Here is a 27,500-nt window from a genome sequence, read left to right as displayed (position 1 = left end):
ACACACACACACACACACACACACACACACACACACACACAACACACACACACACACACAACAACACACAACATATACACACACACACACACACACACACACACACACACACACACACACACACATACCACTGGGTTAGACGTATACTGTATGTGATGAACAAACACCACTATCTGATTGTGTATTCCCGACTGCCTCCCATCCTTTGTGTAAATTATTTGCGATCAGTAACTTTTACAATGACAGGAGGGTTCACTGTCCATGCTGTCTCCCAGTCAGAGAACAGTGTCTGTATTATGTCTGTCTTTTGTTGCTTTTCCATTGGTCGAGAGGACAGTAGGTGCTGTATTTCCATTGGTGGACAGAGGTTTCTGTGTCTGACTTTCTGGGTGCGTCTCAATAGTCTTAAGCCCACACCTCATATCCTTTCCTTGAGATACCTGAGATGAGAGGAGGTGGCCTTGTGAGACTATTGAGATGAGGGAGAGCAGACGAGGAGAGGAGGCCACGTTAGACTATTGAGATGCGTCCAGTGTAAAGATCACTTCCTTCACCTGCCGTCCCAGTGGAAGTCATTACCAAGGCATCTCCATGACAACCCAGCAGCACACCATGACAATCCAGCAGCAGCTTGCTCTGCGTGGGGAGATTCAGCCAAGCATGATCACAACAACAACTATAACACTCCCACCCTGATTGACTATTATAGACAGACAAGATATAGAGGAAATATGTTTATCATTGGTTCTGAAGTGTAGATCCAGGTTACGACAATTGTACAAGTCAAGAGTTATCGCTACATGCTGTATGTATTTATTTATAGTATGTTTTGCTGCTTGGTCTATCTGTGGTTTATATTTATCTTAAACAGCCTTTAAAGAGTGACTGAACTTCCTGATTTGGCCTCGTTTTGAAGCTTCCCATATGAAAAAAATACTATAGTATACTATAGTCTAAATATGGTAGTATTTATATATTTATATACTATAGTATTAATTTATGTTTTTGTTGACTTCACTGTAGTATTTACTGTAATGTTTTTTCTTACATGACTGTAGTATATTATAGTATTCACTGTAGTGTTTTTGTGGACATGACTGTAGTTTACTATAGTATTCACTGTAGTGTTTTTGCAGACCTTACTGCAGTATTTACTGTAGTGTTTTCGCGGACATGACTGCAGTATATTGTACCAACACCTGCCAACTAGGGTTAGCTAAAATGGCACAACTACCAGACTACGCCGGTTACTGTTTAATGAGGGGAACACCTCAACCAGAACATAAGACACGCAGGTTTTTGACAGGCCACCTCTAGAGTTGGGTCAACAGTTCTGAGTAGGCTTGGGCGATATACTGTATATATCGTATACTGGGGTATTTATAAATAGCCACAGGATGGTTTTTCAAACTAAACTACTATTTATTTGAATTTTTTCAATACATTTCAATATTTGTAGCAACTTTTTAAGTAAATACCTACAGTCAACTTGTGCAATACTTTAGGAAATAAAGCAGATCGCGCTCTTCCTATTTTACATTATTAAGGTAGTTTCCCAGAACAGTTGAGCCAGTCACGTTTGTTTGTAAATAGCATGACACGAGAAAGAGGGAGCAGTTGATTCCACTGAGTCAGTGTTTTTTTGCTTCAACAGAATGATCCGGGATGTGAAACTATAGTTTCACTTCACATAAAATACATTAGTTCAACACATTCTGCAGAAGTCCAATGCTATTTGGCTGGCAGCCACACGAGTAAATTAGTTTCAATGAAAAATAAAGTTTTTTTTTTGCAACAACGATGTATGGCCATCATGTTTCTAATATTCATCATAGAAAGAATGTAGCCAGCTACATTTACCATGTTTTACTGGAGCAAAGTAGGCTGGCTACACTGAGAAAAGTACCAGAGAAAAGTAACTACACATCAGTCAGAGTGCTTTCTGCTGCTGGCCTGCTGCGAATAAAATGCCTGTTCGTGAATTCTCATTTGTGTGAAGTGCAACTGAAAGCCCAACATTTGTCTGATGCTGTGCAAAAAATAACAAGAAGCATTTTAGAACGCAGCGAGATATTTATTTTGCATTTGATATTTTTTTTTCCTGTGTGAAAAATGCATAGTTCTGCGTTAACGTGACCCCTAAGTTGAACTTATCGAAGCAAGTGGCTAAATTAATAAGGTGACGGGGCATCATATAGTGTTTGAGAAGTCAAAGCCCTTTGGATGAGTTATCTGTACAGCTGCCACTGCTTGATTCCCTTGTGTTTTTTTCTCCTCTCCGTTCTGTGCCTGTCTGCTCCTCCCGCCTCTTCTCCGAGCAGAGCTGGCAGGCCCGTTGCCCTAGCGTCTGCGTGTACACATGCTGCTTCAGAGCCAGTATTGTTCTTCCTTCAGACAAGCATGTGTCAAAACTTTTATCATTTGCACAATGTCTCTCGTTCACATTCGCATGTAAATGTCCAAACTCACCAAAAATATATAGTTCGGTAGCTCCCGACCTATATAACTTTCGGAGCTGGATTGCCTGTCTTTGCAAATCGTTTAGTTTTGTTTGTGTTCGTTAGCATATTTAGCTAGCAGACGCCATGGAAATTCACTATTACTTGTGCTCATTTTGTTAGTACCCTGGTAATGGTCTCCCGGGTCTCCCGGGTGGCGCAGTGGTCTAGGGCACTGCATCGCAGTGCTAGCTGCGCCACCAGAGTCTCTGGGTTCGCGCCCAGGCTGGGCTGGGTTCGCGCCCGGGCTCTGTCGCAGCCGGCCGCAACCGGGAGATCCGTGGGGCGACGCACAATTGGCATAGCGTCGTCCGGGTTAGGGAGGGTTTGGCCGGTAGGGATATCCTTGTCTCAGTATGTAAACAATGTAATAAAATGTATGCACTCTACTGTAAGTCGCTCTGGATAAGAGCGTCTGCTCTTGGCCGGTAGGGATATCCTTGTCTCAGTATGTAACAAAAAAAATGTTATAAAATGTATGCACTCTACTGTAAGTCGCTCTGGATAAGAGCGTCTGCTAAATGACTAAAATGTAAAATGTAAATGTAATGAAATCCAATGGGATTCTTTTTTTGTGTGGCTTTTTTCCCTTTTTTGTGCATTTCCTTTGTTTTGCTAACTAGGCCTGCTTTATGGCTATGCTTGCTACTTTTGTTAGCTTCATATTGTTTGTTTGCTTGCTCTGCTATGTCCCCAAGAACACAGTGGCCTCCATCATTCTTAAATGGAAGAAGTTTGGAACCACCAAAACTCTTCCTAGAGCTGGTCGCCCTGCCAAAATGAGCAATCAGGGGAGAAGGGCCTTGGTCAGGGAGGTGAACAAGAACCCGATGGTCACTCTTACAGAGCTCCAGAGTTCCTCTGTGGAGATCGGAGAACCTTTCAAAAGGACAACCATCTCTGCAGCACTCCACCAATCAGGCCTTTATGGTAAAGTGGCCAGACGGAAGCCATTCCTCAGTAGAAGGCACATGACAGCCCGCTTGGAGTTTGCCAAAAGGCATCTAAAGGAGTCTCAGACCATGAGAAACAAGATTCTCTGGTCTGATGAAACCAATATTGAACTCTTTGGCCAGAATTCCTAGCGTCACGTCTGGAGGAAACKTGGCACCATCCTTACGGTGAAGCATGGTGGTGGCAGCATCATGCTGTGGGGATGTTTTTCAGTGGTACGAACTGGGAGACTAGTCAGGATCGAGGGAAAGATGAACGAAGCAAAGTACAGAGAGATCCTCTAGAGCGCTCAGGACCTCAGACTAGGGCAAAGTTTCACCTTCCAACAGGACAATGACCCTAAGCACACAGCCAAGACAATGCACGAGTGGCTTCAGGACAAGTCTCTGAATGTCCTTGAGTGGCCCATCCAGAGCCTGGACTTGAACTCGATCGAACATCTCTGGAGAGACCTGAAAATAACTGTGCAGCGACGCTCCCCATCCAACCTGACAGAGCTTGATAGGATCTGCAAAGAATGTGAGAAACTCCTAAAATACAGGTGTGCCAAGCTTGTAGTGTTATACCCAAGAAAAGAGGCTGTAATCGCTGCCAAGGGTGCTTCAAAAAAGTACTGAGTAAAGGGTCTGAATACTTATGTAAATGTGATATTTCAGTTCTTTTTTTAAAAATATACATTTGCAAACATTTCTAAAAACGTGTTTTTGCTTTGTGGCAAAATTGGGAAGAAGTGGAATAATAAAATAAGTGTGGGGAATAACAGTAGTTTTCTTTCTGAATAAGCATATAATTACTCAATATTTTTGTCCATTGTTAAGAATGAGAATTGTTCCACTGATCAGACTAAGTGAAGTAAGTAGATCAAATCTCCTGAAAACAAGATTGCATTAATCTGCCCCTACACCCTAACCAAATTATTGTCCCCCCTTCTAGAATCAAACTTACACTTTTGGGTTCACTGTCTGTTAGACAAAATGTTTTTCGTAGTTACAAATCCGGTCACCCTACCAAACTTTCCTGCTAAAACATATTGTAGGTCTGTCTGCTGCCTTTTCGTTATCACAACCTAAATTCCAAGCACCAAACAAGGGGACTAATGCAATGTGGATTAAATTGACTTCGGTGCATGCAACCTACTTTTGTTTGAAAACATTGTACATAAAACAGCGCTACCTTGCTGCTCTTTTTACAGTTTTATAAACTCAGCAGAGGACGTTCTCTCTCTATTCCGCTCCAATCTAATCTTGAGTGGTGTTTCTTTAAAAAGTGCATCCAATTCCCTTGATCCCTTACGTAACTAGACCAATCATATACTTCATGTGCCGCGGTTCAGAGGTCCCACTCGTGATGTTAAATTGCAGGCTCATATCCTCCGATTTCAACATTGGACTAATTAGAAAAATAAAAGCACTACTTTCCAATGCTTGAGATATAAGAAGTGTGGCGTGTGAGCGTGAGAAGAGGGTCAAATGTGTGTGTTTCATGGCCAATGCATGAGAGTTGGCAGCACTTGTGTACATACATTGATCAACAAAAACATTTCTGTGTGACAAAGACAAAACATTTCATGCTTTAAATATCATATTGATGTGCTTATAAAGACAGTATGCTTACACTTACCTAGAAAATATAAATGTTGTGTGGAGAGTACAACTTCAGTTATCTAACCTGAACTAGAAAGGCATTATATTTGTCTATTTGGCCAAATCTAAGGATTTGGTTTTCTAACCACCCACTGACATGCACATCTCTCTGGGTGAGGTTCTGTCTTCCAGTCTCCAGTGGGTGATTCCATCTATGTAGTATGTATTACAGGTTATGGACAGGTGCAGCCAGGTGACAGGAGGGTTGGAGTGCATGACACTCCATCCTGGATATGACAGAGTTCAATAACTACAGGCAGATGTGAAATGCCGGAGGATGGCACTCTTCTCATACCACTCTGTAGCTACTGACCAATCTTTGAATCATCAGTAGCCTACAGAGTAATATGAGAAGAGTGCAATTGCTGAACTTATGTAGATATTCTAAACAATATTTTGATAACTTTCAAATTTCCATGTAGAATAAACCATCCTTCACATAATACTGTAGAAGCAGTGTTCTGCTAATATAACAATGTGCTAATATTATACCTTCCTGTAGTGTGTCCCATATAAGAACGGAGATCCCTGACATGTTTGAAGAATACATAGGGTCCCCCACCCTATTGATAGTACCATTCGATTCAATAATAACAAAAGACAATAACAAGCAATAGATGTCTTTTATAATTGTAATGCTGAGTGCAAGGTCTGTCCCAATTCAGACATCAGTATCAACCTGTCTTTCAGTCAGAGGACTCTTCTGTCCTCCATCTGTAGAAAAATGAGGATGAGTTGATGAGTGACATGTATTGAAAGGGTGATATTACTAAACACTTGTGATGTACTGTCTTGTTAGTAATCACCTTTTGTCCCTTCTGAGATGTTTGGGCATGTTAGCATAGATCAGCTCCAGGTCCCCCTCGTCACAGATACAGGTCATGAATGAGCCTGACTTCGGCGCCTATATCCTACCCAGGTCCTATATTACAGATGGAGGGAGAGAGAGAAAGATACAGTCATGGAAGCCAACAGTAAATACACAGTTGAACATAGCCATTCAGAGATCCTGATTCACAGCTAATTCACAAGGGACACGTGCCAGCATGGTTGTCATTACTCACTCGGGCCCAGGAGAAGTCCATTAGCACAGTGGAAGGGGGCACCTCCTTACAACATACAATACACACACTTGATCTACTTCCCCAGAGTCAGATTAACTCATGGATACCATTTTTATGTCTCTGTGTCCAGTATGAAGGACGTTAGAGATAAAGGCTCTCATTGTCCTTAAAGGGACACTTCAGGATTTTGGCAATCTCATTGAAAAGTGTTTGATGAAGTCCATCTACGTCAACATTTGTAATTGGCTGATGCAGAACTTGTTACTGGATATAATTACAGTCAGCTGGTGAAGTTAGCATAGGGCTAACGTGTTCCATGTTATCTGATGGAACTAGATAGAATGTAGCCTTCTATCACGTGCAAGTAAATCAATGATTTTAATTGGTTGATGCCCATTTTGAGATGCAAAAACTGTTCCAACTTAAACCTTTTCTAATGTTTGCACGTATGGTTCCAAAATGTTTTGCCCTGTCTGACTCAGTGCTCCAGTCTGAGCAGCTCTGTGTATGGATGTGGCTAAATCAGAGCCAAATCAGTGACTCTATTTCCCTATCCCAGAATCTAGACCTCTCGATCACAGGATTCACTGGCTATTTAGCTCAGTCTCTGCTATAGTAAACCTCTAGTTCAACCACTCTCCTGTCTGTTCTTCTTACTCCCAATAAGATGAGACAACTGTTGTCTTCTGGTATGTACACACACAGACCAGAACTGTCCCAATATCTGATGTTTTACTGTTTGTTTTCTGTCGGCCAGAGTCAAGCAGCACCCTATCACAGTATGCCTACAGTACATTATGCACTGGAAGAGCAGGACAGGGAGAGGAGGCCACACTGTCCTCCACTCGTTACCTGTATTAATGGCACCTGTTTGAACTTGTTATCAGTATAAAAGACACCTGTCCACAACCTCAAAGAGTCACACTCCAAACTCCACTATGGCCAAGACCAAAGAGCTGTCAAATAACACCAGAAACAAAATTGTAGACCTGCACCAGGCTGGGAAGACTGAATCTGCAATAGGTAAGCAGCTTGGTTTTAAGAAATCAACTTTGGGAGCAATTATTAGGAAATGGAAGACATACAAGACCACTGATAATCTCCCTCGATCTGGGGCTCCACGCAACATCCGTGGGGTCAAAATGATCACAAGAACGGTGAGCAAAAATCCCAGAACCACACGGGGGGACCTAGTGAATGACCTGCAGGAGCTGGGACCAAAGTAACAAGAGCCTACCATCAGTAACACACTACTCCGCCAGGACTCAAATCCTGCAGTGCCAGACGTGTCCCCTGCTTAAGCCAGTACATGTCCAGGCCGTCTGAAGTTTGCTAGAGGAATTTGGATGATCCAGAAGAAGATTGGAGAATGTCATAGGTCAGATGAAACCAAAATATAACTTTTGGTTTAAAAAACTCAACTCGTCGGTTTGGAGGACAAAGAATGCTGAGTTGCATCCAAAGAACACCATACCTACTGTGAAGCATGGGGGTGGAAACATCATGCTTTGGGGCTGTGTTTTCTGCAAAGGACCAGGACGACTGATCCGTGTAAAGGAAAGAATGAATGGGGCCATGTATCGTGAGATTTTGAGTGAAAACCTCCCTTCCATACGAAGGCATTGAAGATGAAACGTGGCTGGGTCTTTCAGCATGACAATGATCCCAAACACACCGCCGGCAACGAAGGAGTGGCTTCGTAAGAAGCATTTCAAGGCCTGGAGTGGCCTAGCCAGTCTCCAGATCTCAACCCCATAGAAAATCTTTGAGGGGAGTTGAAAGTCCGTGTTGCCCAGCAACAGCCCCAAAACATCACTGCTCTAGAGGAGATCTGCATGGAGGAATGGGCCAAAATACCAGCAACAGTGTGTGAAAACCTGTGAAGACTTACAGAAAACGTTTGACCTCTGTCATTGCCAACAAAGGGTATATAACAAAGTATTGAGATAAACTTTTGTTATTGACCAAATACTTATTTCCACCATAATTTGCAAATAAATTCATAAAAAATCCTACAATGTGATTTTCTGGATTTTTTTTCTCATATTGTCTTTCATAGTTGAAGTGTACCTATGAAGAAAATTACAGGCCTCTCTCATCTTTTTAAGTGGGAGAACTTGCACAATTGGTGGCTGACTAAATACTTTTTTGCCCCACTGTAGCTGTCTTGCCAAACAAATAGGCCGCTTCAAACATGGGAAACGATCCCACTCATGAGTACAGCACACGTATGGCACAATACACTGGATCAAATTCGACCCACTTAATCAATTAAGCAATGCCGTTGTCATGTTTTGTCATATTATCATGTCTGTCCCTGTGCTTCCCTCTGCTGGTCTTATTAGGTTCTTTCTCTTTCTCCCTCTCTCTTCCTCCCTCTCTCCCCCTCCCGCTCTCTCTCTCTCTATCGTCCGTTCCGCTCCCAGCTGTTCTCATTCTCCTAACGACCTCATTTACTCTTTCACACCTGTCCCCTATTTTCCCTCTGATTAGAGTCCCTATTTCTCCCTCTGTTTTCCGCTTCTGTCCTTGTCGGATTCTTTTTTGATGTTTGCTGTTCCTGTGTCCTTGTTCGCCCTGTCGTGTTCTTTGCCTTCTTCAGATGCTGCGTGTGAGCAGGTGTCTATGTCAGCTACGGCCAGTGCCTTCCCGAAGCGACTGCAGTCTGTGGTCGCGTCTCCAGTCGTTCCTCTCTATTGACGAGAGGATTTCAGTTTCCGTTTTGGATTTACCATTGATTATATCCAGGAGAATCATTATTTGTTTAATACTGGAATAAAGACTCTGTTACTATTACGTCGCTTTTGGTCCTCATTCACCAGCATAACAGAAGAATCCGACCAAGAATGGACCCAGCGACTACGGATTCTCGCAACACTGCCGTCGAGATCCAGGGAGCAATGCTCGGCAGACACGAGCAGGAATTGTCTGCTGCTCGCCATGCCGTGAGACCCGTCCGCTCAGGTCTCCGATCTCTCAGGACAGTTTCAGAGTCTTCGTCTCGTGCCACCAGCTACTTCCTGGTCTTCCGAGTCTCCGAACCTAGGGTTAATAACCCACCATGTTACTCTGGGCAGCCCACTGAGTGTCGCTCCTTTCTCACCCAGTGTGATATTGTGTTCTCTCTCCAGCCCAACACATACTCAAGGAGAGAGAGCTCGGATCGCTTACGTCATATCACTCCTTACTGGTCGGGCTCGGGAGTGGGCACAGCTATCTGGGAGGCAAGGGCTGAGTGTTCTAACGTTTATCAGAACTTTAAAGAGGAGATGATACGGGTTTTTGATCGTTCAGTTTTGGGAAGGAGGCTTCCAGGGTCCTGGCTTCCTATGTCAAGGTGATCGATCCATAACGGATTACTCTATAGAGTTTCGCACTCTTGCTGCATCCAGTGACTGGAACGAGCCGGCGTTGCTCGCTCGTTTTCGGAGGGACTCCACGCTGAGGTTAAGGATGAGATTCTCTCCCGGGAGGTTCCTTCCAGCGTGGACTCTTTGAATGCTCTCGCCATCCGCATAGAACGACGGGTAGATCTTCGTCACCGAGCTCGTGGAAGAGAGCTCGCGTTAACGGTGTTTCCCCTCTCCGCATCTCAACCATCTCCTCCCACCGGCTCAGAGACTGAGCCCATGCAGCTGGGAGTGATTCGCATCTCGACTAGGAGAGGGAACGGAGAATCACCAACCGCCTTTGCCTCTATTGCGTGTCTGCTGGACATTTTGTCATGTCATGTCCAGTAAAAGCCAGAGCTCATCAGTAAGCGGAGGGCTACTGGTGAGCGCTACTACTCAGGTCTCTCCATCAAGATCCTGTACTACCTTGTCGGTCCATCTACGCTGGACCGGTTCGGCTGCTCTGCAGTGCCTTGATAGACTCAGGGGCTGAGGGTTGTTTTATGGACGAAGCATGGGCTCGGAAACATGACATTCCTCTCAGACAGTTAGGGAAGCCCACGCCCATGTTCGCCTTAGATGGTAGTCTTCTCCCCAGTATCAGATGTGAGACACTACCTTTAACCCTCACTGTATCTGGTAACCACAGTGAGACCATTTCCTTTTTGATTTTTCGTTCACCTTTACACCTGTTGTTTTGGGTCATCCCTGGCTTGTATGTCATAATCCTTCTATTAATTGGTCTAGTAATTCTATTCTATCCTGGAACGTTTCTTGTCATGTGAAGTGTTTAAGTCTGCTATCCCTCCTGTGTCTTCTGTCCCCTCTACTCAGGAGGAACCTGGTGATTTGACAGGAGTGCCGGAGGAATATCATGATCTGCGCACGGTCTTCAGTCGGTCCAGAGCCAGCTCCCTTCCTCCTCACCGGTCGTATGATTGTTGTATTGATCTCCTTCCGGGACCACTCCCCTCGGGGTAGACTATACTCTCTGTCGGCTCCCGAACGTAAGGCTCTCGAGGATTATCTGTCTGTTCTCTCGACGCCGGTACCGTGGTGCCTTCTTCCTCTCCCGCCGGAGCGGGATTTTCTTTGTTAAGAAGAAGTACGGTACTCTGCGCCCCTGCGTGGATTATCGAGGGCTGAATGACATAACGGTTAAGAATCGTTATCCGCTTCCCCTTATGTCGTCAGCCTTCGAGATTTTGCAGGGAGCCAGGTTCTCACTAAGTTGGACCTTCGTAACGCTTACCATCTCGTACGCATCAGAGAGGGGACGAGTGGAAGACGGCGTTTAACACTCCGTTAGGCATTTTGAATACCGGTTCTGCCGTTCGGTCTCGCTAATGCTCCAGCTGTCTTTCAGGCATTAGTTAATGATGTACTGAGAGACATGCTGAACATTTTTGTTTTCGTTTACCTTGACGATATCCTGATTTTTTCACCGTCACTCGAGATTCATGTCAGCACGTTCGACGTGTACTCCAGCGCCTTTTAGAGAATTGTCTCTACGTGAAGGCTGAAAGTGCGCCTTTCATGTCTCCTCTGTCACATTTCTCGGTTCTGTTATTTCCGCTGAAGGCATTCAGATGGATCCCGCTAAGGTCCAGGCTGTCAGCGATTGGCCCCTTCTAAGTCACGTGTCGAGTTGCAGCGCTTTCTCGGTTTCGCTAATTTCTATCGGCGTTTCATTCGTAATTTCGGTTCAGTGGCTGCCCCTCTCACAGCTCTGACTTCTGTCAAGACTTGCTTTAAGTGGTCCGGTTCCGCCCAGGGAGCTTTTGATCTCCTCAAGAAGCGTTTTACATCCGCCCCTATCCTTGTTACTCCTGACGTCACTAAACAATTCATTGTCGAGGTTGACGCTTCAGAGGTGGGCGTGGGAGCCATTCTGTCTCAGCGCTTCCAGTCTGACGATAAGGTCCATCCTTGCGCTTACTTTTCTCATCGCCTGTCGCCATCGGAACGCAACTATGATGTGGGTAACCGCGAACTGCTCGCCATCCGCTAGCCATAGGCGAATGGCGACAGTGGTTGGAGGGGCGACCGCCCTTTTGTCGTTTGGACTGACCATAAGAACCTTGAGTACATCCGTTCGCCAAACGACTTAATGCACGTCAAGCTCGTTGGGCGTTGTTTTTCGCTCGTTTCGAGTTCGTGATTTCCTATCGTCCGGGAAATAAGAAACACCAAGCCTGATGCCTTATCCGTCTCTTTAGTTCTTCTGTGGCTTCTACCGACCCGAGGGGATTCTCCCTGAAGGGCGTGTTGTCGGGTTGACTGTCTGGGGAATTGAGAGACAGGTAAAGCAAGCACTCACTCACACTGCGTCGCCGCGCGCTTTTCCTAGTAACCTTCTGTTCGTTCCTGTCTCTACTCGTCTGGTGTTCTTCAGTGGGCTCACTCTGCCAAGTTAGCTGGCCACCCCGGCGTTCGGGGTACGCTTGCTTCTATTCGCCAGCGGTTTTGGTGGCCTACTCAGGAGCGGGACACGCGCCGTTTCGTGGCTGCTTGTTCGGACTGCGCGCAGACTAAGTCAGGTAACTCTCTCCTGCCGGTCGTCTCAGACCGCTTCCCATTCCTTTCTGACCATGGTCTCACATCGCCTTAGACTTTTACCGGTCTGCCTTCGTCTGCGGGGAAGACTGTATTCTTACGGTTATCGATAGGTTCTCTAAGGCGGCACATTTCATTCCCCTCGCTAAGCTTCCTTCCGCTAAGGAGACGGCACAAATCATCATTGAGAATGTGTTCAGAATTCATGGCCTCCCGTTAGACGCCGTTTCAGACAGAGGTCCGCAATTCACAGTCACAGTTTGGAGGGAGTTCTCGTGTTTGATTGGTGCTTCCGTCAGCTCTCTTCCGGGTTTCATCCCCAGTCTAACGGTCAAGCAGAAAGGCCAATCAGTCGATTGGTCGCATATTACGCAGCCTTTCGTTTCGAAACCCTGCGTCTTGGGCAGAGCAGCTCCCCTGGGCTGAGTACGCTCACAACTCGCTTCCTTCGTCTGCTACCGGGCTATCCCCGTTTCAGAGTAGTCTTGGCTACCAGCCTCCTCTGTTTTCGTCCCAGCTCGCCGAGTCCAGCGTTCCCTCCGCTCAGGCTTTTGTCCAACGTGTGAGCGCACCTGGAGGAGGTCAGGTCTGCACTTTGCCGTTACAGGGCGCAGACTGTGAGACCGCCAATAAACGTAGGATTAAGAGTCCTAGGTATTGTCGCGGTCAGAGAGTGTGGCTTTCCACTCGTAACCTTCCCCTTACGACAGCTTCTCGCAAGTTGACTCCGCGGTTCATTGGTCCGTTCCGTGTCTCTCAGGTCGTCAATCCTGTCGCTGTGCGACTGCTTCTTCCGCGACATCTTCGGCGCGTCCACCCTGTCTTCCATGTCTCTTGTGTCAAGCCTTTTCTTCGCGCCCCCGTTCGTCTTCCCTCCCCCCCCCTCCTTGTCGAGGGCGCTCCTATTTACAAGGTACGGAAGATCATGGACATGCGTTCTCGGGGACGTGGTCACCAGTACTTAGTGGATTGGGAGGGTTACGGTCCTGAGGAGAGGAGTTGGGTTCCATCTCGGGACGTGCTGGACCGTTCGTTGATTGATGATTTCCTTCGTTGCCGCCAGGGTTCCTCCTCGAGTGCGCCAGGAGGCGCTCGTGAGTGGGGGTACTGTCATGTTTTGTCATTGATTATCATGTCTGTCCCTGTGCTTCCCTCTGCTGGTCTTATTAGGTTCTTTCTCTTCTCTCTCTCTCTCCTCCTCCCCTCTCCCTCTCCCGCTCTCTCTCTCTCTATCGTTCCGTTCCTGCTCCAGCTGTTTCTCATTCTCCTAACGACCTCATTTACTCTTTCACACCTGTCCCTATTTTGCCTCTGATTAGAGTCCCTATTTCTCCCTCTGTGTTTCCGCTTCTGTCCTTGTCGGATTCTTGTTTGATGTTTGCTGTTCCTGTGTCCTTGTTCCGCCCTGTCGTGTTCTTTGCCTTCTTTCAGATGCTGCGTGTGAGCAGGTGTCTATGTCAGCTACGCCAGTGCCTTCCCGAAGCGACCTGCAGTCTGTGGTCGCGTCTCCAGTCGTTCCTCTCTATTGACGAGAGGATTTCAGTTTCCTGTTTTGGATTTACCATTGATTATATCCAGGAGAATCATTATTTGTTTAATACTGGAATAAAGACTCTGTTACTATTACGTCGCTTTTGGGTCCTCATTCACCAGATAACAGCCTGCTACCATAACACTGAACACGTTTGTCAAAGTGGAAAATTAGTTCTCACATGTAACTGTGGATGCCCCACACATGAGTCAGTCCTATGTGTTCATTTTGAATATTGTGTGACGTGTATGTGGCATTGTGGGTACTAAACACATTGGCAAGTTCATTGTCTTTTCAGAGAGTATATACCATCATAGACAGAAAAGGTATATGACATTTCTCGCCAGCTGCCCGTTATTAACAAATGTTGACACCAATGTTCCCATAGCATTCTTTCCACGATGCAGTGCCTTTCAAATGCTCTTTGCGTACCTAGCGAATCGTTTGGTACTATCAATAGCATGCTTTCAGTTAGAATACCCAGCTTGGGTGAAGGCCTTGTCTGCATTAGCAGAACTTTCGACATGGGAAACAGAATGCCTCGTTTGCAGTAACCGGGTGGGTAGGCTCTGCACGCGGAGCTAGCTGGAGCTCGGCAACATCATCACTGCTGGGCTTGGTAGTTTGATGCTGCTCATTGCTCTTTTTCTTCTCTTGGGTATGTTTTGGCGAAGCCAATTTCTGATATAAATCGTGGCATGGCAGATTCGAGCTTGCTAAATAGGCTAAGGCTAATAACACAGAACTAGCTAAGGAGCTAACTTAACTCTTTAGTTGTGAGGCAGAGTTGAGTAAAGCAGCTTCAACTGTAACATTTACCCCGCCCATCAAATATTACAGACGGAGGCTTATCATGTTATTCACTTAGCCTACCACAGAGAAGCTTTTTTCCCCAGCTTTTTATGGAAACCCAAAGGAGTCATACCTAACCACCCCAAAATAATTCCAGCATCAAAAAACAGTGCACCAGCCACTGCATCATCTGGGGGGTGCTCAGCTTTGATGGCTGGATCTTTGTTGTCCCTGTCAAAGCGAGCATAGAACCTGTTTWACTCGACAGAGACGTCGCTGGCTGTGGGGGTAGGGTTTTTTGGCCGGTAGTCTGTGATGGCTTGGATGCCCTGCCACATGCGTCGAGGGTCGGAGTTATTGTTGAAGTGCTCCTCAATCCGCAGTTTGTGGTTATGTTTAGCCATCTTGATGCCCTTTTTCAGGTTGGCCCTGGATGAGCTGTATGCTTCCGCATTGCCGGATCTGAGCTCATGGGCTCTCATCAAATGTTTGATAAAATGTTTGATTACATTTGCATTGATGTCAGAGTGATTAGAGGGACAATAGAGTAGCAGGCAGTTAGCAAGTTTGGTAGGCTACTAATGACCATCAACGGCATCAGAGCTTGGAGAAACCTAATTACCATGACTAAACAGTCACGTAGAATTTGGCTGCCTTCATGACTCATGATCGCCGGTGTGGCGGTAATACGGTCACTGCAACAGCCCTAATCATGAAAACACTACTCTGTCCTACCCACTTCCTCAGTTCCTCCCAACCTATAGACATACAGCATGTAGTACATAGTTTATATCAGGCAACAGTTTATGACATAACCTCTTTTTAGATGCAAGAGGAGATGCCATCTTGGAAAATGTATTTATTATTTATTTTTGTTATTTATTTTCTTCGGGTGTTATTCAGATATTGTCATAGAGTCACATTGTGCTGCCGTTATGTAATACTCGGCTCTGCTCTCTGTCTAAACTCATCTAAATGATGGAAACTTTATCAAGGCCAGACTAGAATCAGAACAAAAACGTGATTTTGTTATCCGCTCCGTGAAAATCTAGGTTATGGCTCTCTCAGTTCAGTCACAGACATCTCACATTGCCTTGACAAATTGGGCAAGAGTGTGTGTGCGGTCTGCGTTTGTGTGTGTGCGCGTGCGTGTGTGTGTGTGTGTGTGTGTGTGTGTGTGTGTGTGTGTGTGTGTGTGTGGTGTGTGTGTGTGGTGTGTGTGTGTGTGTGTGTGTGTGTGCGCCTGTGTGTGTGCGCCTGTGTGTGTGTGGCGTGTGTGTGTGTGTGTGTGTGTGTGTGTGTGTGTGTGTGTGTGCGCCTGTGTTTGTGTGTGAGAGCTCTTGTTCAGATTCACTCTGTTTCATCTGTCACATAGCCACAGAAGTCACGTCATAAAGCCAGAGATGTATAACAAGAACACAAGGCTGATTTTCCACAGCCTCTCTGCTGCTGCTGCTCTGCCAGGATTATTACAGATAGGACTACTAAGAGACAAACTGGAGCTGTTCTCTCTCTCTTCTCTCACTCTGCCAATGGGATAAGCTTGTTTCAGCCTTTTGTAGTATGTGTGTGTGAAGGAGGGCAACGTTTTTTTTCATCCGTTTCTCTCTGTTTCTCCACCCACTCCTCTTACATTAGTTCCTCATCTGCCTCTCCCTAGCCTTATCTACAATGTCTCCACTTCTTTTCTGTGTTGTAGTTTGGAGCTGGTGTGTTCTAACACAGCCATGTATGCCTTTTTCTGTCTAAGGAGCCAGTGACCTACACTGACACGAGCCACAAGGCCACTGAGATCCACGGAACCATAGGGTCCAATCCCAACTCCGGCCCCCTGACCTCTGCTCTGAGAAGCCACCTCACCACCCTCCACACCTATAGATGGTTCTAGAAGGTGAGTGTCTGTCTGCTTCCACACCCCTGAAGATGCTTCCCTTCCTTCCTTCGTCTTTTCTCTCTCTCTGCTACCTAATGACAACGTATTTTATTGAACTGTTATTTTCATCTGAGCATGGCTAAATATCTCTTGCACATTCAGTTTGTTCTTCCAATCATGCAGCTTGGTTGGATTTTCTGCCAGATTGCAATAATGATAATGTACCGGGAGACTTTTTCCTCTACCCAGGGAATTTCACCAGCCAGCCCGTTTGGAATGATTGGATAGAGATAAATGTTTAGCTAGAGATACTGTAAGTTTGTGTGTGTGTGTATGCTTGATAGCCAGCTGGTCCATCGTGCTACAGTGGTTCATTTGTTCTGTGATGCCTCATTAACCTGGGTGAAGCTGGTACTGTGGTGCTCCCCATTCTCTATCTTATTCCCTCTCTCTCTCACTCCCTCACTTTCTCTCTCTCGCTCCCTCACACTCTCTCTCTCTAACTCCCTTACACTCTCTCTCTCTAACTCCCTTACACTCTCTCTCTAACTCCCTCACACTCTCTCTCGCTCCCTCACACCCCCACTGCCTCTCTCGCTCCCTCACACTCCCTGTCTCTCTTGCTCCCTCTTGCTCCCTCACACTCCCTCTGTCTCTCTCTTTCTGCCCCCTCCCTCTCTCTCTCTCTCTGCCAAGTGTGTTCCTTTACAACAACAAAAAATGAAAAAAATTGCGTGGTTTTCAGACGTGTGAACGAATTACATTTTTCATAGTATTATTTTCACCACTTCAGCTTCATTTGGTCACCATCCAGGGACCAACCAGGAACGACCATGCTTAGCTTCAAAAGTAAACCAGCAGTGGGATGCAGGCTGCGATGTTGCTGGAATGAATGTACCAAAATTTCCAACTAGAGAAAAAGCAGCAAAAGGCCAGCGTAACAACCAACGATATGTCAGTCAAATTACAGGAAAGAGGAAGGTGTTTTATTTAATCGCGTTGTCCATTTACAGTTAATAGTATTTCCTTGCAATATTTTATTTTGCTACCAGTACTTTTGGGTTTATGTTTTGCTTTCAAGATCATTCTTTGTGTTTGCAATACTAAAAATGTTGTTCTCGACAGAAGTTTTGCTTAATATTAATGGCACAAACGTACCTCACTCACTAGAGGATTTCACCATATACAATAATAACACTATAACTAACTTATTAGGGATAGGGGGCAGCATTTTCACTTTGGATGAATCGCGTGCCCATAGTGAACTGCCTCCTACTCTGTCCCAGATGCAAATATATGCATATTATTATTACTATTGGATAGAAAACACTCTGAAGTTTCTAAAACTGTTTGAATTATGTCTGTGAGTATAACAGAACTCATATGGCAGGCAAACTTCCAAACAGGAAGTGGAAATTCTGGGGCTGGTTGATGTTAAACTCATCGTCTATTCACATCCCAGTAAGATATGGATCTGTTCGCACTTCCTACGCCTTCCACTAGATGTCAACAGTCAGTAGAATGTGGAATGAAGCCTCTAGTGTGATGTTGGGCCGGATGGCAGCTATTTGAGTCAGTGGTCTGGCAGAATGCTAGTTCCTGGTCACGCGCGCTAGTCATGATATGGCCATGCGTTCCATTACTTATAGAGACTGAAAAGAATGCTCAGGTTGGAACGTTATTGGATATATATGATAACAACATCCTGAAGATTGATTCTCTACTTAATTCGACCTGGAATATAACTTTTTGAGGTTTTTGCCCGAGTTTGCCTAGACCGGCGCCAGAGTGTGGACATGTGAACTAAACGTGCTAGCAAAAGTAGCTAATTGGACACTAGTAATGGACATTATCGAACAAAACAACGATTTATTGTGGAACTAGGATTCCTGGCACTGCATTCTGATGAAAGATCATCAAAGGTAAGGGAATATTTATGATGTAATTTCGTATTTTTGTTGACTCCAACATGGCGGAGAAATGTTGTGTATTTCTGAGTGCCGTCTCAGATTATTGCATGGTATGCTTTTTCCGTAAAGTTTTTAAAGAATCATTAAGAACACGTGTATCTTTAATTATATGTAAAACATGTATCTTTCATCAAAGTTTATGATGAGTATTTCTGTTATTTGACGTGGCTCTCTCTAATTACTCCGGATATTTTGGAGGCATTTCTGAACATGGCGCCAATGTAAACCGAGATTTGTGGATAAAAATATGCARATTATCGAACAAAACATAAATGTATTGTGTAACATGATGTCCTATGAGTGTCATCTAATGAAGATTATCAAAGGTTAGTGATTAATCTTATCTCTATTTCTGCTTTTGTGACTCTATCTTTGCCTGGGAAAAATGGCTGTGTGTTTTTTGGATTTGGTGGTGATCTAACATAAATATATGTTGTGTTTTCGCTGTACAACCTTTAAAAAATCGGACACGATGGGTAGATTAACAAGATGTTTATCTTTCATTTGCTGTATTGGACTTGTTAATGTGTGAAAGTTACATATTTCAAAAATATATTTTTTAATTTCGCGCGCTGCCTTTTCAGCGGAATGTTGTGGGTGTTCCACTAGCGGAAACCCTGTGCTAGAAAGGTTTTAAAGGTGTTTAAAGCGGCAATCCTTAATTGAAACAGTTTGGTAAAAAGCTGAGACTATGCTATGGATGCAAGGACTGACCATCCATTATATGAAAATTATACATTTAACAATGTTTTTAGGCTATACAGTGTTTGTTTACATTTACTTTGTTTACAAACATTCGAGAAAATTTGGAATTTTCTTGTGAAAGTGGGATTTTCACATGTGGAGTTTTCTTACATGTGAACCTGCAAATTCATTTTTTTTCACGGGATTGATTTTCACATGTGAAACAGCAATGTGATTTTTCACATGTGAATTCTTTTCACGTGAAAAGTGAGTATACGATTATATACATTATTTTATCATGTGAAAACATGTTATTCTCCTCACATGTGTAAAGATGGTGTGAAATTTAAGCTCAACATGTGAACCTGCAAATTTTGTTTATTTGTTTTGTAATGGTTGGCTGTCACATCTACAGTGGTTATAGGTACTAGAGAGGGACTAAGCTCAGAGTTAATGAATCGTTAAATGACTGGCCAAGGGATCAAATTAACACACTGATAGACTCATGCGCTCGCTTGCTCGCACGCACGCACACACACACACACACACACACGCACACGCACACGCACACGCGCACGCACGCACACACACACACACTACCACATCACTGTATGGCCAATACGTGTCCACTCTTGGCTCTTGTTCAGAGTGTTCGTGCATACAGTGGCAAGAAAAAGTATGTGAACCCTTTGGAATTACCTGGATTTCTACATAAATTTGTCATAATTTTATCTGATCTTCATCTAAGTCACAACAATAGACAAACACAGTCTGCTTACACTAATAACACACAAACAATTATACGTTTTCATGTCTTTATTGAACACACTGTGTAAACATTCACAGTGCAGTGTGGGAAAAATATGTGAACCTTTTGACTTAATAACTGGTTGACCCTCCTTTTTGCAACAATAACCTCAACCAAACATTTTTTGTTGAATTCAGGACCATTCCTCTTTACAAAACTGTTTCATTTTCTTCTGTTGACGCCATTCTGTTTTTGATTTACTTCTGTGTTTTGGGTCGTTGTCCTGTTGCATCACCCAACATCTTTTGAGCTTCAATTGGCAGACAGATAACCTTACATTCTCCTGCAAAATGTATAGATAAACTTGGGAATTCATTTTCCCGTCTATGATAGCAAGCAGTCCAGGCCCTGAGGCAGCAAAGCAATCCCAAACCATGATGCTCCCTCCATACTTTACAGTGAGGATGAGGTTTTGATGTTGGTGTGCTGTGCCTTTTTTTCTCCACACAGTGTTGTGTGTTCCTTCCAAACAATTCAACTTTTGTTTAATCTGTCCACAGAATATTTTGCCAGTAGCGCTGTGGAACATCCAGGTGCTCTTTTGCGAACTTCAGACGTGCAGCAATGTTTTTTTTTGGACAGCAGTGGCTTCTTCTGTGGTGTCCTCTCGTGAACACCATTCTTGTTTAGTGTTTTTCGAATCGTAGACTAGTCAACAGAGATGTTAGCATGCTCCAGAGATACATATACATGAACTTTCTTGTGCTTTAATATCAAACTTGTATGTCATCTGTAAATACGAATAAAATTGTTAAATTAAGAGCCTAGTTGGTTTAGCCACAGAGAAAGCGAGCAACCTTCCCGCTAGCCATGATTGGCAGAGATAATGAGTGGGCTGGACATGCTGAGAGATTAGTTTGGATTGGTCTGCGGTGTTGCATCTTGTGTCTATAAAATGAGCTGCTCGTAATGCATAGATAGTCCTTTCTACTGCATTTTTTTTTGAAAGATATAACGTTAGCCATGGAGAACTGCAAATATGTTGCTACTGCTCTCTATAACATTGCTGCCCTGAATTTATCAGGTGCTATCGACAAATCTCAGTGGGAAAAAGTTGTGGTGGACTACTTTCTGAACGACGATCGTGCCATGCAATGCTGACTCTCTCTCACTCTGAAAATAACACGTTTTGAAATCAGTGGAACACAACGGGACAAACAAGCTGTGCAAACTAAACGGAAACAAAACAGGATGTCTTATAAAAGGGGTTGCAGTCTGCCGTGAAGCTTTCATCCGTGTATACAGGTAAGAATCTAGCTACAGATTCAGATATTATACATTTCTAATTTTGTCAAAGTTGTTTTCATTGCAAGCTAAATGTTGCTGTTAGCTAGCCAGCTGGAGTTCCATGGCTGGCTTGCTAACTAACATTAAACCTAACATTATTTGGTTAACTTTAGCTTGACAATCGGTTTGTATTGCTAGTAACATTACTCTATAGATTGAGTTAGATAGCTAACGTTAACGTGACATGCCTTAACAAAAGACCCAAAGTTAAAGCTTGCTGTTAGCTAGCTAACATTAGCTGAGGGTAGGTGGCTGGCTTGCTAGCTAACATTTGTATTTGTATTTATTATGGATCCCCATTAGCTGCTGCCAATGGGGTTCAGCAAAATTAAGGCAGTTTATACAATTTTAAAAACATTACAATACATTCACAGATTTCACAATACACTGTGTGCCCTCAGGCCCATACTCCACCACTACCACGTATCTACAGTACTAAATCTATGTGTATGTATAGTCCGTATGTTATTATTTGTGTGTATGCATGTGTCTGTGCCAATGTTTGTGTTGCTTCACAGTCCCTGCTGTTCCATAAGGTGTTTTTTTATCAGTTTTTTAATCTAATTTTACTGCTTGCATCAGGTTACTTGATGTGGAATAGAGCTCCATGTAGTCATGGCTCTATGTAGTACTGTGTGCCTCCAATAGTCTGTTCTGGACTTGGGGACTGTGAAGAGACCTCTTGTGGCATGTCTTGTGGGGTATGCATGGGTGTCCGAGTTGTGTGCCGGTAGTTTAGACAGACAGCTCGGCGCATTTAACATGTCAATACCTCTCATAAATAAAAGTTGTGATGAAGTCAATCTCTCCACTTTCAGCCAGGAGAGATTGACATGCATATTATTAATATTAGCTCTCTGTGTACATCCAAGGGCCAGCCGTGCTTTTTTTTGTAGCACCTGACCACATGACTGAACAGTAGTCATGGTACGACAAAACTAGGGCCTGTAGAACCTGCCTTGTTGTTAAGAAGGCAGAGCATCGCTTTATTATAGACAGACTTCTCCCCATCTTAGCTACTATTGCATCAATATGTTTTGATCATGACAGTTTACGATCTAGGGTTACTTCAAGCAGTTTAGTCATCTCAACTTGCTKAATTTCCACATAATTTATTACAAGATGTAGTTGAGGTTGAGGGTTTAGTGAATGTTTTGTTCCAAATACAATGCTTTTAGTTTTAGAAATATTTATTAATATATTTATTCCTTGCCACCCACTCTGAAAATAACTTCAGCTCTTTGTTGAGTGTTGCAGTCATTTCAGTCGCTGATGTGTATTATTATTATTATTTTTTTACCTTTATGTAACTAGGCAAGTCAGTTAAGAAATAATTTTTATTTACAATGGTGAACTCGGACGACGCTGTCATATGTGCGCCGCCATATGGGACTCCCAATCACGGCCGGTTGTGATACAGTCAGGATTTGAATCAGGTTGTCTGTAGTGACGCCTCTAGCACTGAGATGCAGTGTCTTAGACCAGTGTTGAGTCATCGGCATACATAAACACTCTGTCTTTACTCAAAATCAGTGGCATGTCATTAGTAAAACATTAAAAAAGCAAGGGGCCTAAAAAGCTACCTTGGGGAATTCCTGATTCTAACTGGATTATATTTGAGAGGCTTCCATTAAAGAACACCCTCTGTGTTCTGTTAGACAAGTAACTTTTTATCCACATAATAGCAGGGGGTGGAAAGCCATAAAACATACGTTTTTTTCCAGCAGCAGGCTATGACCGTTAATATCAAAAGCTGCACTGAAGCCTAACAAGAGGGCCCCCACAATAATTTTGTCATCAATTTCTCTCAGCCAATCATCAGTCATTTGTGTAAGTGCTGTGCTTGTTGAGTGTCCTTCCCTATTTGCATGCTGAAATTCTGTTGTCAATTTGTTTACTGTGAAATAGCATTGTATCTGGTCAAACACAATTTTTTCCAGAAGTTTACTAAGGGTTGGTAACAGGCTGATTGGTCGGCTATTTGAGCCAGTAATGGGGGATTTACTATTCTTTGGTAGCGGAATGACTTTAGCTTCCCTCCAGGCCTGAGAGCACACGCTCGCTAGTAGGCTTAAATTGAAGATGTTGCAAATAGCAGTGGCAATATCGTCTGCTATTATCCTCAGTAATTTTCCATCCAGATTGTCAGACCCCGGTGGCTTGTCATTGTTGATAGACAACAAATATTTTTTCACCTCGTCCACATTGACTTTACGGAATTCAAAAGTACAATAATTTGGTCAGATATACTTGAATGTGTAGTGTCAGCATTTGTTACTGGCATGTCATCCCTAAGTTTGCTTATGTGTGTGGTATGAAGTGTGTGTAACGTGAGTGATGTTTTCTCAGAATGCCATTTCTCAGAACCCTATTGGTTAACTTTAAAAAAAAGAAGCTATGGCTGGCAACAACATGGCTGGTACTTCAGGCCGCTGCCACAGATCAAGCAGTACCAGAACTTCAGGTAAAAAATTATTTTCATTGTATGAGGTTATTCTTATCTAAACTTGGGAGGTGAATGAATGTTGTAATGTCTTCCGATTTTTTGTTGTTATTCCCTGTTTTACAGCTTCGATGCTTTGAAGTCTGGTGTTGTCGCCAAGGAGCGTTCGGATTGATGGTACCAGGTTTCAACTGCTGCGCAACGCTGACATCCTTCCTCCCATAGATTATATGCCGGTAAAAGCACTACCTGGACTGGATACAGCTAGACAAACTATCTTTTTGAGAAGATCAGGGAGTTTTGCGACGAAGAGGCTTTGGACATCACATTCCCTGCACCAAAGTCAAAGGCAGGACAGATACAGGCTCTCCGAATATACCGTTGAAGTCGGAAGTTTAAATACACCTTAGTCAAATACATTTAAATTCAGTTTTTCACAACACGTGACATTTAATCCTAGTAAAATTTCCCTGTCTTAGGTCAGGTTTGTAGGACTCCTTGCTCGCACACACTTTTTCAGTTCTGCCCACAAATTTTCTATAGGATGAGGTCAGGGCTTTGTGATGGCCACTCCAAAACCTTGACTTTGTTGTCCTTAAGCCATTTTCCACAACTTTGGAAGTATGCTTGGGATTATTGTCCATTTGGAAGACCCATTTGTGACCACGCTTTAACTTCCTGACTGATGTCTTCAGATTTTGCTTTAAGATATCCACATAATTTCCCTACCTCATGATGACATCTATTATGTGAGGTGCACCAGTCCCCCCTACAGCAAAGCACCCCCACAACATGATGCTGCCACCCCCGTGCTTCACGGTTGGGATGATGTTCTTCGGCTTGCAAGCCTCCCCCTTTTTCCTCCAAACATATTGATGGTCATTATGGCCAAACAGTTCTATTTTTGTTTCATCAGACCAGAGGACATTTCTCCAAAAAGTACAGTGCAGTTGCAAACCGTAGTCTATCTTTTTTTATGTCGGTTTCGGAGCAGTGGCTTCTTCCTTGCTGAACGGCCTTTCAGGTTATGTCCATGTAGGACTCGTTTTACTGTGGATATAGATACTTTTGTACCTGTTTCCTCCAGCATCTTCACAAGGTCCTTTGCTGTTGTTCTGGGATTGATTAGCACTTTTTGCACCAAACGTACGTTCATCTCTCGGCAACAGAACGCGTCTCCTTCCTGAGCGTTATGACGGCTGTGTGGTCGCATACTATTGTTTGTACAGATGAACGTGGTACCTTCATGCTTTTGGAAATTGCTCCCAAGGATGAACCAGACTTATAGAGGTCTACAATTGTTTTTTAAGGTCTCGGCTGATTTCTTTTGATATTCTCATGATGTCAATCAAGAGGCACTGAGTTTGAAGGTAGGCCTTGAAATACATCCACAGGTTTATTTTGTATTTTTTTAATTTCACCTTTATTTAATCAGGTAGGCTAGTTGAGAACAAGTTCTCATTTACAACTGCGACCTGGCCAAGATAAATCAAAGCAGTGCGACACAAACAACAACACAGAGTTACACATGGAATAAACAAGCGTACAGTCAATAACACAATAGAAAAAAAGAAAGTCTATATACAGTGTGCAAATGGCGTGAGGAGGTAAGGCAATAAATAGGCCATAGTAGCAAAGTAATTACAATTTAGCAAATTAACACTAGAGTGATAGTATGAGCAGATGATGATGTGCATGTAGAAATACTGGTGTGAAAAGAGCAGAAAAGTAAATAAAACAATATGGGGATGAGGAGGTAGATTGGGTGGGCTATTTACAGATGGCTATGTACAGCTGCAGCGATCGGTTAGCTGGTCAGATAGCTGATGTTTAAAGTCAGTGAGAGAAATATAAGTCTCCAGCTTCAACAATTTTTGTAATTCGTTCCAGTCATTGGCAGCAGAGAACTGGAAGGAAAGGCGGCCAAAGGAGGTGTTGGCTTTGGGATGACCAGTGAGATATACCTGCTGGAGCGCGTGCTACGGGTGGGGGTTGTTATCGTGACCAGTGACTGAGATAAGGCAGAGCTTTACCTAGCATAGACTTATAGATGACCTGGAGCCAGTGGTCTGGCGACGAATATGTAGCGAGGCCAGCCGACTAGAGCATACAGGTCGCAGTGGTGGGTGTATAAGGGGCTTGGTGACAAAACGGATGCACTGTGAAGACTGCATCCAGTTTGCTGAGTAGAGTATTAGAAGCTATTTTGTAAATGACATCGCCGAAGGCGAGGATCGGTAGGATAGTCAGTTTACGAGGTATGTTTGGCAGCGTGAGTGAAGTAGGCTTCTGTTTGCGAAAAGGAAGCCGATTCTAGATTTAATTTGGATTGGAGATGTTTAATATGAGTCTGGAAGGAGAGGTTACCGTCTAGCCAGATACCTAGGTATTGTATCCACATATTCTAAGTCAGAACCGTCCAGAGTAGTGATGCTAGTCGGCGGTGGGTGCGGGCAGCGAACGGTTGAAAAGCATGCATTGGTTTTACTAGCGTTTAAGAGCAGTTGGAGGCCACGGAAGGAGTGTTGTATGGCATTGAAGTCGTTTGGAGGTACACCTCCAATTGACTCAAATGATGTCAATTAGCCTATCAGAAGCTTCTAAAGCCATGACATCATTTTCTCATATTTTCCAAGCTGTTTAAAGGCACAGTCAACTTAGTGTATGTAAACTTCTGACCCACTGGAATTGTGATACAGTGAATTATAAGTGAAATAATCTGTCTGTAAACAATTGTTGGAAAAATTACTTGTGTCATGCACAAAGTAGATGGCCTAACCGGCTTGCTAAAACTATAGGTTGTTAACAAGAAATTTGTGGAGTGGTTGAAAAACGAGTTTTAATGACTCCAACAAGTGTATGTAAACTTCCAAATTCAACTGTAGATTCCCTTGTTCATGCGTGGTTTGGACGGACCAGTCATCAGCACTATCTGCAGTGCCTCTATTCACAATACGTTGCTGCTACAATTTTCTTTGTCCTGCTGCTCAGCGACTTTACCCCTGATTGTATGCATATGACTACCTCGTCTATCACTGATATCATTATTGATATTGTTCTTGTACATACTGTATATTATATTTATATTGACACTATCTATTTCTGATATTGCTACTTTGCAAGTAACCATTTGGTTGTACCATTTACACCTTAGCAAAATATTGATATATAAAATTAATATTGATATGTGTGGTCATAACATGATTTTGTGACACCACAACATTGTCATGTGACTGTATCAAGTGTCCACCACAAATATATGGCGCATGTACTGTACATGTGCACCTCACTCACGTTTCAACTCAGGTTGCATGGCCTTAACTTATGTATGGAATACTATGTGATAAGTGCATGTGTAACAGTGTATATGTATGCTAATGTACTGGTGTGAAGGCATTTGGGCAGTGGTGTAAAGTACTTAAGTAAAAATACTTTAAAGTACTACTTAAGTAGTTTTTTGTGGTATCTGTACATTCCTTTACAATTTATATTTTTGGCAACTTTTACTTCACTACATTCGTAAAGAAAATTATGTACTTTTTACTCCATACATTTTCCTTGACACCCAAAAGTACTCATTACGTTTTGACAGGAAAATGGTACAATTCTCACACACTTATCAAGAGAACATCCCTGGTCATCCCTACTGCCTCTGATCTGGCAGACTCGTAAATAGACTTGTAAATTATGTCAGAGTGTTGGAGTGTGCACCTAGCTATCCGTCAATAAAAAAYGAAAATTGTGCCATCTGGTTTGCTTAATATAAGGAATTTGAAATAGTTAATATTTTTACTTTTACTTTTGATACTTAAGTACATTGTGCTCCTGGCTATGTGTCAATATATACACTACCGTTCAAAAATTTGGGGTCACTTAGAAATGTTCTTGTTTTGAAAGAAAAGCAATTTTTTTTGTCTTCCCAGCCTGGTGCAGGTCTACAATTTTGTTTCTGGTGTCCTTTGACAGCTCTTTGGTCTTGGCCATAGTGGAGTTTGGAGTGTGACT

At 43.5% G+C, this 27,500-nt stretch overlaps 1 protein-coding gene across 1 annotated transcript in view; it reads left to right on the top strand.

The window, feature by feature from the left end:
- The window catches only part of apba1a (amyloid beta (A4) precursor protein-binding, family A, member 1a), a 127,898-nt gene that overhangs the window by 19,669 nt on the left and 80,729 nt on the right, over nt 1–27,500 (top strand). The window contains 1 exon segment of the mRNA XM_024002381.3: nt 16,181–16,321. The gene's annotated coding sequence lies outside the window, so the exon portion shown is untranslated.

This window comes from Salvelinus sp. IW2-2015, linkage group LG15 (assembly GCF_002910315.2).
Source record: "Salvelinus sp. IW2-2015 linkage group LG15, ASM291031v2, whole genome shotgun sequence".
NCBI lineage: Eukaryota > Metazoa > Chordata > Actinopteri > Salmoniformes > Salmonidae > Salvelinus > Salvelinus sp. IW2-2015.
The sequence above is the reverse complement of the archived record's forward strand: the minus strand, read 5'-3'. Positions and strand labels throughout refer to the sequence as shown.